Source organism: Triticum dicoccoides, chromosome 1A (assembly GCF_002162155.2).
Source record: "Triticum dicoccoides isolate Atlit2015 ecotype Zavitan chromosome 1A, WEW_v2.0, whole genome shotgun sequence".
Taxonomy (NCBI): domain Eukaryota; kingdom Viridiplantae; phylum Streptophyta; class Magnoliopsida; order Poales; family Poaceae; genus Triticum; species Triticum dicoccoides.
This window is the reverse complement of record NC_041380.1, coordinates 550388837-550399388: the sequence shown is the minus strand read 5'-3', so window position 1 is coordinate 550399388 and position 10552 is coordinate 550388837. Positions and strand designations below refer to the sequence as shown.

General features: G+C 32.2%; 1 long non-coding RNA gene across 1 annotated transcript; it reads right to left on the bottom strand.

The window, feature by feature from the left end:
* Nucleotides 1–5027: 5027 nt before the first annotated feature.
* Nucleotides 5028–10303, bottom strand: LOC119288359. The gene is made up of 3 exons (XR_005141160.1): nt 10060–10303; nt 7215–8036; nt 5028–5193 (listed from the first exon to the last, which is right to left on the bottom strand). It is a non-coding gene; the product is annotated as an uncharacterized LOC119288359 (long non-coding RNA).
* Nucleotides 10304–10552: the final 249 nt, after the last annotated feature.

Genomic DNA, 10552 nt, shown 5'->3' with positions numbered 1-10552 from the left:
TCATAATCACCTAACTAAATCCAACCAAAACCTTATAATCCACTGTAACATTAGGTTAAAAGATCACAATCAGCTAACTAAATCCAAATTGTTCCAATCAAATAACATATCTGTTTATCCACCAATATAATAATCACCATGCTCATCTATTAGACCTAAAATCTCTTAATCCACCAAACAACTTTGACTATCTTCTCAAAACACAATCACCTAACTAAATCCAACCAAAATGTCATAAATCACCAAGAAATTTGACTCAATATCACAATCACCTAACGAAATCCAAATTCTTCAAGATTAAATAGTACACGAAACATCTTTGACCATCTCCTCAAGATCACAATCGATTAACTAATCCATCAAAAATCTCATAATCCACCATAAAATTTGGTTCGAGGTCACAATCGTGAAACTAAATCCAAAATTTTCAAGTTTATAAAAATTTATGTATCCACCAATATAATAACCAACATGCTCACCTACTAGACCTAAATTTACATAATTTGTTGAACATATTTTACTAGCTCATCAAGATCCCAATCATCTTAACTAAATCCAACCAAAACCTCATGATCCATCGTAAAAATTGCTCAAAAGATCACAATCACCTAACTAAATCCAAATTGTTCCAAACTAAATTAAATATCTATTTATTCACCAATATAGTAATCACCATGCTCATCTACTAGACCTAAAATATCATAATCCACCAAAAAAATTGATTATCATCTTAAGCACAATCACCTAACTAAATCCAATTAAAATCTCATAATCCACCGTGTAATTCGGTTCAGTATCACAACTACCTAACTAAGTCCAAATTGTTCAAGATCACATAAACCATCAAATATCTTTAACTATCTCCTCCAGATCACAATCAACTAAACTCATTGAAAAATCTCGTAATTCACTATGAAATTTGTTCAAGATCACAATCGCCTAACTAATTCCAAATTGCTCCATGTTTACTAAAAAAGACGCTACTTCCTTGAGATTAAGATTTTTTATACCGCTAATGGCTTCTTTATTTCCTAAGGGAAGTATATCCAGGATCTTCTTGCTCGTGTTGCTCTTACTGATGAGCACACAATCACCAAACTAAATCCAATTTGTTCAAGATTAATTAATACATCGAACATCTTTGACTATATCCTCAAGATGACAATCAACTAACTAATCCATCAAAAATCTCATAATCCATCACAAAATTTGGTTCAAGATCACGATTGCCTAAACAAATTCAATTTTTTCCAAGTTTATTAAAAGTTATTTATCCATCAATAAAATAACCAACATGCTCACCTACTAGACCTAAATTCACATAATTTGTTGAACATATTTTACTAGCTCGTCAAGATCCCAATCACCTAACTAAATCCAACCAAAACCTCATAATCCACCGTATAAATTGCTCAAAAGATCACAATCACCTAACTAAATCCAAATTGTTCCAAACTAAATTAAATATCTATTTATTCACCAATATAGTAATCACCGTGCTCATCTACTAGACCTAAAATATCATAATCCACCAAAAAAATTGATTACCATCTTAAGCACAATCACCTAACTAAATCCAATTAAAATCTCATAATCCACCGTGTAATTCGGTTCAGTATCACAACTACCTAACTAAGTCCAAATTGTTCAAGATCACATAAACCATCAAATATCTTTAACAATCTCCTCCAGATCACAATCAACTAAACTCATTGAAAAATCTCGTAATTCACTATGAAATTTGTTCAAGATCACAATCGCCTAACTAATTCCAAATTGCTCCATGTTTACTAAAAAAGACGCTACTTCCTTGAGATTGAGATTTTTTATACCTCCAATGGCTTCTTTATTTCCTAAGAAAAGTATATTCAGGATCTTCTTGCTCGTGTTGCTCTTATTGATGAGCACACAATCACCAAACTAAATCCAAATTGTTCAAGATTAATTAATACATCGAACATCTTTGACTATATCCTCAAGATCACAATCAACTAACTAATCCATCAAAAATCTCATAATCAATCAAAAATCTCATAATCCATCACAAATTTTGGTTCAAGATCACAATTGCCTAAACAAATTCAATTTTTTCCAAGTTTATTAAAAGTTATTTATCCATCAATAAAATAACCAACATGCTCACCTACTAGACCTAAATTCACATAATCTACCGAACATCTTTTACTAGCTCATCAAGATCCCAATCACCTAACTAAATCCAACCAAAACATCATAATCCATCATAAAAATTGCTCAAAAGATCACAATCACCTAACTAAATCCAAATTGTTCCAAACTAAATTAAATATATGTTTATTCACCAATATAGTAAACACCATGCTCATCTGCTAGACCTAATATCTCATAATTCACCAAAAATGTTTGATTATCATCTCAAGACACAATCACCTAACTAAATCCAACTAAAATCTCTTAATCCACCATGAAATTCGGTTCAGTATCACAATCACCTAATTAAATCCAAATTGTTCAAGATCACAATCGCGTAACTAATTCCAAGTTGCTCCATGTTTACTAAAGAAGTCGCCACTTCCTTGAGATGGAGGTTTCTTTTACCTCTAATGGCTTCTTTATTTCCTAAGAGAAATATATACAGGATCTTCTTGCTCGTGCTACCCTTACTGATGAGCACACTATTGAGACTGCTATGGAGCTCAACATCCACCTTTGTGTCCACCTCTGCACCCTGTAAGTCCGGATGGGCATCCGTTGCCTGGTAGCGGGTTGCTATGTGTGTTTTGATCCCACATCCCGTGTTCCCTTGCCGGCTGACAACATAACCGCACGCTCAAGCACCACCAATGGCGAGCAAGAGCTTAGACAATGGGCGCATACCTGAATTTTACCCACGGGACTCGCCCGAGAACACGGCGCTACCTATCGTCAAGGTCAAGGGCACACAGTATGAGAAACGTGGGGTGCTTAATCAAGTATGTGACACAAAATCCGCAAACAGGACAAGGACACCAAGCCGAATAAGCGGGGAGCGGAGACTGCACAGGCACGTGGGATGCTGGATCGAGTCCATCTGCTACCACTACCTCCAATCTCTCTCCGCCTCTGTTGCCTTGTTTACTAGTTATTTTCAGCAGTGGCATCATCACCTTGAGTCACTTGTGTGGCCCTCATCTCCATTCACCAATATAATAATCAAAATGCCCACCTACTATATCCAAATTCACATCATCCACCGAACATCTTTTACTAGCTCGTCAAAATTACAATCACCTAACTAAATCCAACAAAAATCTTATAATCCATCATAAAATTAGGTTAAAAGATCACAATCACTGAATTAAATCCAAATTGTTCGAAACTAAATTAAACATCTGTTTATCCACCAATATAATAATCATCATGCTCATGTATTAGACCTAAAATCTCCTAATCCACCAAAAATCTTTGATTATCTTCTCAAGACGCAATCCACCTAACTAAATCCAACTAAATCTCATAAATCACAAAGAAATTTGGTTCAATATCACAATCACCTAACTAAATCCAAATTGTTCAAAATTAATTAATCCACTGAACATCTTTGACTATCTCCTCAAGATCACAATCAACAAAGTCTATTGAAAATCTCATAACCCGACATGAAATTTGTTCAAGATCACAATCGCCTAACTAATCCAAATTGCTTCATGTTCACTCAAGATCCATTTATCCACCAATGTAATGATCAACATGCTAGAACCAAAATTCACATAAGCCACCGAACATCTTTTACTAGCTCGCTAAAATCATAATCACCTAACTAAATCCAACCAAAACCTTATAATCCACTGTAACATTAGGTTAAAAGATCACAATCACCTAACTAAATCCAAATTGTTCCAATCAAATAACATATCTGTTTATCCACCAATAAAATAATCACCATGCTCATCTATTAGACCTAAAATCTCTTAATCCACCAAACAACTTTGACTATCTTCTCAAAACACAATCACCTAACTAAATCCAACCAAAATGTCATAAATCACCAAGAAATTTGACTCAATATCACAATCACCTAACGAAATCCAAATTCTTCAAGATTAAATAGTACACGAAACATCTTTGACCATCTCCTCAAGATCACAATCGATTAACTAATCCATCAAAAATCTCATAATCCACCATAAAATTTGGTTCGAGGTCACAATCGTGAAACTAAATCCAAAATTTTCAAGTTTATAAAAATTTATGTATCCACCAATATAATAACCAACATGCTCACCTACTAGACCTAAATTTACATAATTTGTTGAACATATTTTACTAGCTCATCAAGATCCCAATCATCTTAACTAAATCCAACCAAAACCTCATAATCCATCGTAAAAATTGCTCAAAAGATCACAATCACCTAACTAAATCCAAATTGTTCCAAACTAAATTAAATATCTATTTATTCACCAATATAGTAATCACCATGCTCATCTACTAGACCTAAAATATCATAATCCACCAAAAAAATTGATTATCATCTTAAGCACAATCACCTAACTAAATCCAATTAAAATCTCATAATCCACCGTGTAATTCGGTTCAGTATCACAACTACCTAACTAAGTCCAAATTGTTCAAGATCACATAAACCATCAAATATCTTTAACAATCTCCTCCAGATCACAATCAACTAAACTCATTGAAAAATCTCGTAATTCACTATGAAATTTGTTCAAGATCACAATCGCCTAACTAATTCCAAATTGCTCCATGTTTACTAAAAAAGACGCTACTTCCTTGAGATTAAGATTTTTTATACCGCTAATGGCTTCTTTATTTCCTAAGGGAAGTATATCCAGGATCTTCTTGCTCGTGTTGCTCTTACTGATGAGCACACAATCACCAACTAAATCCAATTTGTTCAAGATTAATTAATACATCGAACATCTTTGACTATATCCTCAAGATCACAATCAACTAACTAATCCATCAAAAATCTCATAATACATCACAAAATTTGGTTCAAGATCACGATTGCCTAAACAAATTCAATTTTTGCCAAGTTTATTAAAAGTTATTTATCCATCAATAAAATAACCAACATGCTCACCTACTAGACCTAAATTCACATAATTTGTTGAACATATTTTACTAGCTCGTCAAGATCCCAATCACCTAACTAAATCCAACCAAAACCTCATAATCCACCGTATAAATTGCTCAAAAGATCACAATCACCTAACTAAATCCAAATTGTTCCAAACTAAATTAAATATCTATTTATTCACCAATATAGTAATCACCGTGCTCATCTACTAGACCTAAAATATCATAATCCACCTAAAAAATTGATTACCATCTTAAGCACAATCACCTAACTAAATCCAATTAAAATCTCATAATCCACCGTGTAATTCGGTTCAGTATCACAACTACGTGACTAAGTCCAAATTGTTCAAGATCACATAAACCATCAAATATCTTTAACAATCTCCTCCAGATCACAATCAACTAAACTCATTGAAAAATCTCGTAATTCACTATGAAATTTGTTCAAGATCACAATCGCCTAACTAATTCTAAATTGCTCCATGTTTACTAAAAAAGACGCTACTTCCTTGAGATTGAGATTTTTTATACCTCTAATGGCTTCTTTATTTCCTAAGAGAAGTATATCCAGGATCTTCTTGCTCGTGTTGCTCTTACTGATGAGCACACAATCACCAAACTAAATCCAAATTGTTCAAGATTAATTAATACATCGAACATCTTTGACTATATCCTCAAGATCACAATCAACTAACTAATCCATCAAAAATCTCATAATCCATCACAAAATTTGGTTCAAGATCATGATTGCCTAAACAAATTAAAAAAATTCCAAGTTTATTAAAAGTTATTTATCCATCAATAAAATAACCAACATGCTCACCTACTAGACCTAAATTCACATAGTCTATCGAACATCTTTTACTAGCTCGTCAAGATCCCAATCACTTAACTAAATCCAACCAAAACCTCATAATCCACCGTATAAATTGCTCAGAAGATCACAATCACCTAACTAAATCCAAATTGTTCCAAACTAAATTAAATATCTATTTATTCACCAATATAGTAATCACCGTGTTCATCTACTAGACCTAAAATATCATAATCCACCAAAAAAAATTGATTATCATCTTAAGCACAATCACCTAACTAAATTCAATTAAAATCTCATAATCCACCGTGTAATTCGGTTCAGTACCACAACTACCTAACTAAGTCCAAATTGTTCAAGATCACATAAACCATCAAATATCTTTAACAATCTCCTCCAGATCACAATCAACTAAACTCATTGAAAAATCTCGTAATTCACTATGAAATTTGTTCAAGATCACAATCGCCTAACTAATTCCAAATTTCTCCATGTTTACTAAAAAAGACGCTACTTACTTGAGATTGAGATTATTTATACCTCTAATGGCTTCTTTATTTCCTAAGAGAAGTATATCCCGGATCTTCTTGCTTGTGTTGCTCTTACTGATGAGCACACTGTCACCAAACTAAATCCAAATTGTACAAGATTAATTAATACATCAAACATCTTTGACTATATCCTCAAGATCACAATCATAACTAATCCATCAAAAATCTCATAATCCATCACAAAATTTGGTTCAAGATCACGATTGCCTAAACAAATTCATTTTTTTCCAATTTTATTATAAGTTATTTATTCATCAATAAAATAACCAACATGCTCACCTACTAGACCTAAATTCACATAATCTACCGAACATCTTTTACTAGCTCGTCAAGATCCCAATCACCTAACTAAATCTAACCAAAACCTCATAATCCACCGTATAAATTGCTTAAAAGATCACAATCACCTAACTAAATCCAAATTGTTCCAAACTAAATTAAATATCTATTTATTCACCAATATAGTAATCACCGTGCTCATCTACTAGACCTAAAATATCATAATCCACCAAAAAAATAATTATCATCTTAAGCACAATCACCTAACTAAATCCAATTAAAATCTCATAATCCACCATGTAATTCGGTTTAGTATCACAACTACCTAACTAAGTCCAAATTGTTCAAGATCACATTAACCATCAAATATCTTGAACTATGTCCTCCAAATCACAATCAACTAAACTCATTGAAAAATCTGGTAATTCACTATGAAATTTGTTCAAGATCATAATCGCCTAACTAATTCCAAATTGCTCCATGTTTACTAAAAAGATCACAATCACCTAACTAAATCCAAATTGTTCCAAACTAAATTAAATATCTATTTATTCACCAATATAGTAATCACCGTGCTCATCTACTAGACCTAAAATATCATAATCCACCAAAAGAATTGATTATCATCTTAAGCACAATCACCTAACTAAATCCAATTAAAATCTCATAATCCACCGTGTAATTCGGTTCAGTATCACAACTACCTAACTAAGTCCAAATTGTTCAAGATCACATAAACCATCAAATATCTTTAACTATCTCCTCCAGATCACAATCAACTAAACTCATTGAAAAATCTCGTAATTCACTATGAAATTTGTTCAAGATCACAATCGCCTAACTAATTCCAAATTGCTCCATGTTTACTAAAAAAGACGCTACTTCCTTGAGATTGAGATTTTGTATACCTCTAATGGCTTCTTTATTTCCTAAGAGAAGTATATCCAGGATCTTCTTGCTCGTGTTGCTCTTACTGATCAGCACACAATCACCAAACTAAATCCAAATTGTACAAGATTAATTAATACATCGAACAACTTTGATTATATCCTCAAGATCACAATTAACTAACTAATCCATCAAAAATCTCATAATCCATCACAAAATTTGGTTCAAGATCACAATTGCCTAAACAAATCCAAATTTTTCAAGTTTATTAAAAGTTATTTATCCATCAATAAAATAACCAACATGCTCACCTACTAGACCTAAATTCACATAATTTGTTGAACATATTTTACTAGCTCGTCAAGATCCCAATCATCTTAACTAAATCCAACCAAAACCTCATAATCCATCGTAAAAATTGCTCAAAAGATCACAATCACCTAACTAAATCCAAATTGTTCCAAACTAAATTAAATATCTATTTATTCACCAATATAGTAATCACCGTGCTCATCTACTAGACCTAAAATATCATAATCCACCAAAAAAATTGATTATCATCTTAAGCACAATCACCTAACTAAATCCAATTAAAATCTCATAATCCACCGTGTAATTCGGTTAAGTACCACAACTACCTAACTAAATCCTAATTGTTCAAGATCACATAAACCATCAAATATCTTTAACAATCTCCTCCAGATCACAATCAACTAAACTCATGAAAAATCTCGTAATTCACTATGAAATTTGTTCAAGATCACAATCGCCTAACTAATTCCAAATTGCTCCATGTTTACTAAAAAAGACACTAGTTCCTTGAGATTGAGATTTTTTATACCTCTAATGGCTTCTTTATTTCCTAAGAGAAGTATATCCAGGATCTTCTTGCTCGTGTTGCTCTTACTGATGAGCACACAATCACCAAACTAAATCCAAATTGTTCAAAATTAATTAATACATCGAACATCTTTGACTATATCCTCAAGATCACAATCAACTAATTAATCCATCAAAAATCTCATAATCCATCACAAAATTTGGTTCAAGATCACAATTGCCTAAACAAATTCAATTTTTTCCAAGTTTATTAAAAGTTATTTATCCATCAATAAAATAACCAATATGCTCACCTACTAGACCTAAATTCAAATAATCTACCGAACATCTTTTACTAGCTCGTCAAGATCCCAATCACCTAACTAAATCCAACCAAAACCTCATAATCCACCGTATAAATTGCTCAAAAGATCACAATCACCTAACTAAATCCAAATTGTTCTAAACTAAATTAAATATCTATTAATTCACCAATATAGTAATCACCGTGCTCATCTACTAGACCTAAAATATCATAATCCACCAAAAAAAATTGATTATCATCTTAAGCACAATCACCTAACTAAATCCAATTAAAATCTCATAATCCACCGTGTAATTCGGTTCAGTATCACAACTACTTAACTAAATCCAAATTGTTCAAGATCACATAAACCATCAAATATCTTTAACAATCTCCTCCAGATCACAATCAACTAAACTCATTGAAAAATCTCGTAATTCACTATGAAATTTGTTCAAGATCACAATCGCCTAACTAATTCCAAATTTCTCCATGTTTACTAAAAAAGATGCTACTTACTTGAGATTGAGATTTTTTATACCTCTAATGGCTTCTTTATTTCCTAAGAGAAGTATATCCCGGATCTTCTTGCTTGTGTTGATCTTACTAATGAGCACACTGTCACCAAACTAAATCCAAATTGTACAAGATTAATTAATACATCAAACATCTTTGACTATATCCTCAAGATCACAATCAACTAACTAATCCATCAAAAATCTCATAATCCATCACAAAATTTGGTTCAAGATCACAATTGCCTAAACAAATTCAATTTTTACCAATTTTATTATAAGTTATTTATTCATCAATAAAATAACCAACATGCTCACATACTAGACCTAAATTCACATAATCTACCGAACATCTTTTACTAGCTCGTCAAGATCCCAATCACCTAACTAAATCCAACCAAAATCTCATAATCCACCGTATAAATTGCTTAAAAGATCACAATCACCTAACTAAATCCAAATTGTTCCAAACTAAATTAAATATCTATTTATTCACCAATATAGTAATCACCATGCTCATCTACTAGACCTAAAAGATCATAATCCACCAAAAAAATTAATTATCATCTTAAGCACAATCACCTAACTAAATCCAATTAAAATCTCATAATCCACCATGTAATTCGGTTTAGTATCACAACTACCTAACTAAGTCCAAATTGTTCAAGATCACATTAACCATCAAATATCTTGAACTATGTCCTCCAAATCACAATCAACTAAACTCATTGAAAAATCTGGTAATTCACTATGAAATTTGTTCAAGATCATAATCGCCTAACTAATTCCAAATTGCTCCATGTTTACTAAAAAGATCACAATCACCTAACTAAATCCAAATTGTTCCAAACTAAATTAAATATCTATTTATTCACCAATATAGTAATCACCGTGCTCATCTACTAGACCTAAAATCTCATAATCCACCAAAAGAATTGATTATCATCTTAAGCACAATCACCTAACTAAATCCAATTAAAATCTCATAATCCACCGTGTAATTCGGTTCAGTATCACAACTACCTAACTAAGTCCAAATTGTTCAAGATCACATAAACCATCAAATATCTTTAACTATCTCCTCTAGATCACAATCAACTAAACTCATTGAAAAATCTCGTAATTCACTATGAAATTTGTTCAAGATCACAATCGCCTAACTAATTCCAAATTGCTCCATGTTGACTAAAAAAGACGCTACTTCCTTGAGATTGTGATTTTTTATACCTCTAATGGCTTCTTTATTTCCTAAGGAAAGTATATCCAGGATCTTCTTGCTCGTGTTGCTCTTACTGATGAGCACACAATCACCAAACTA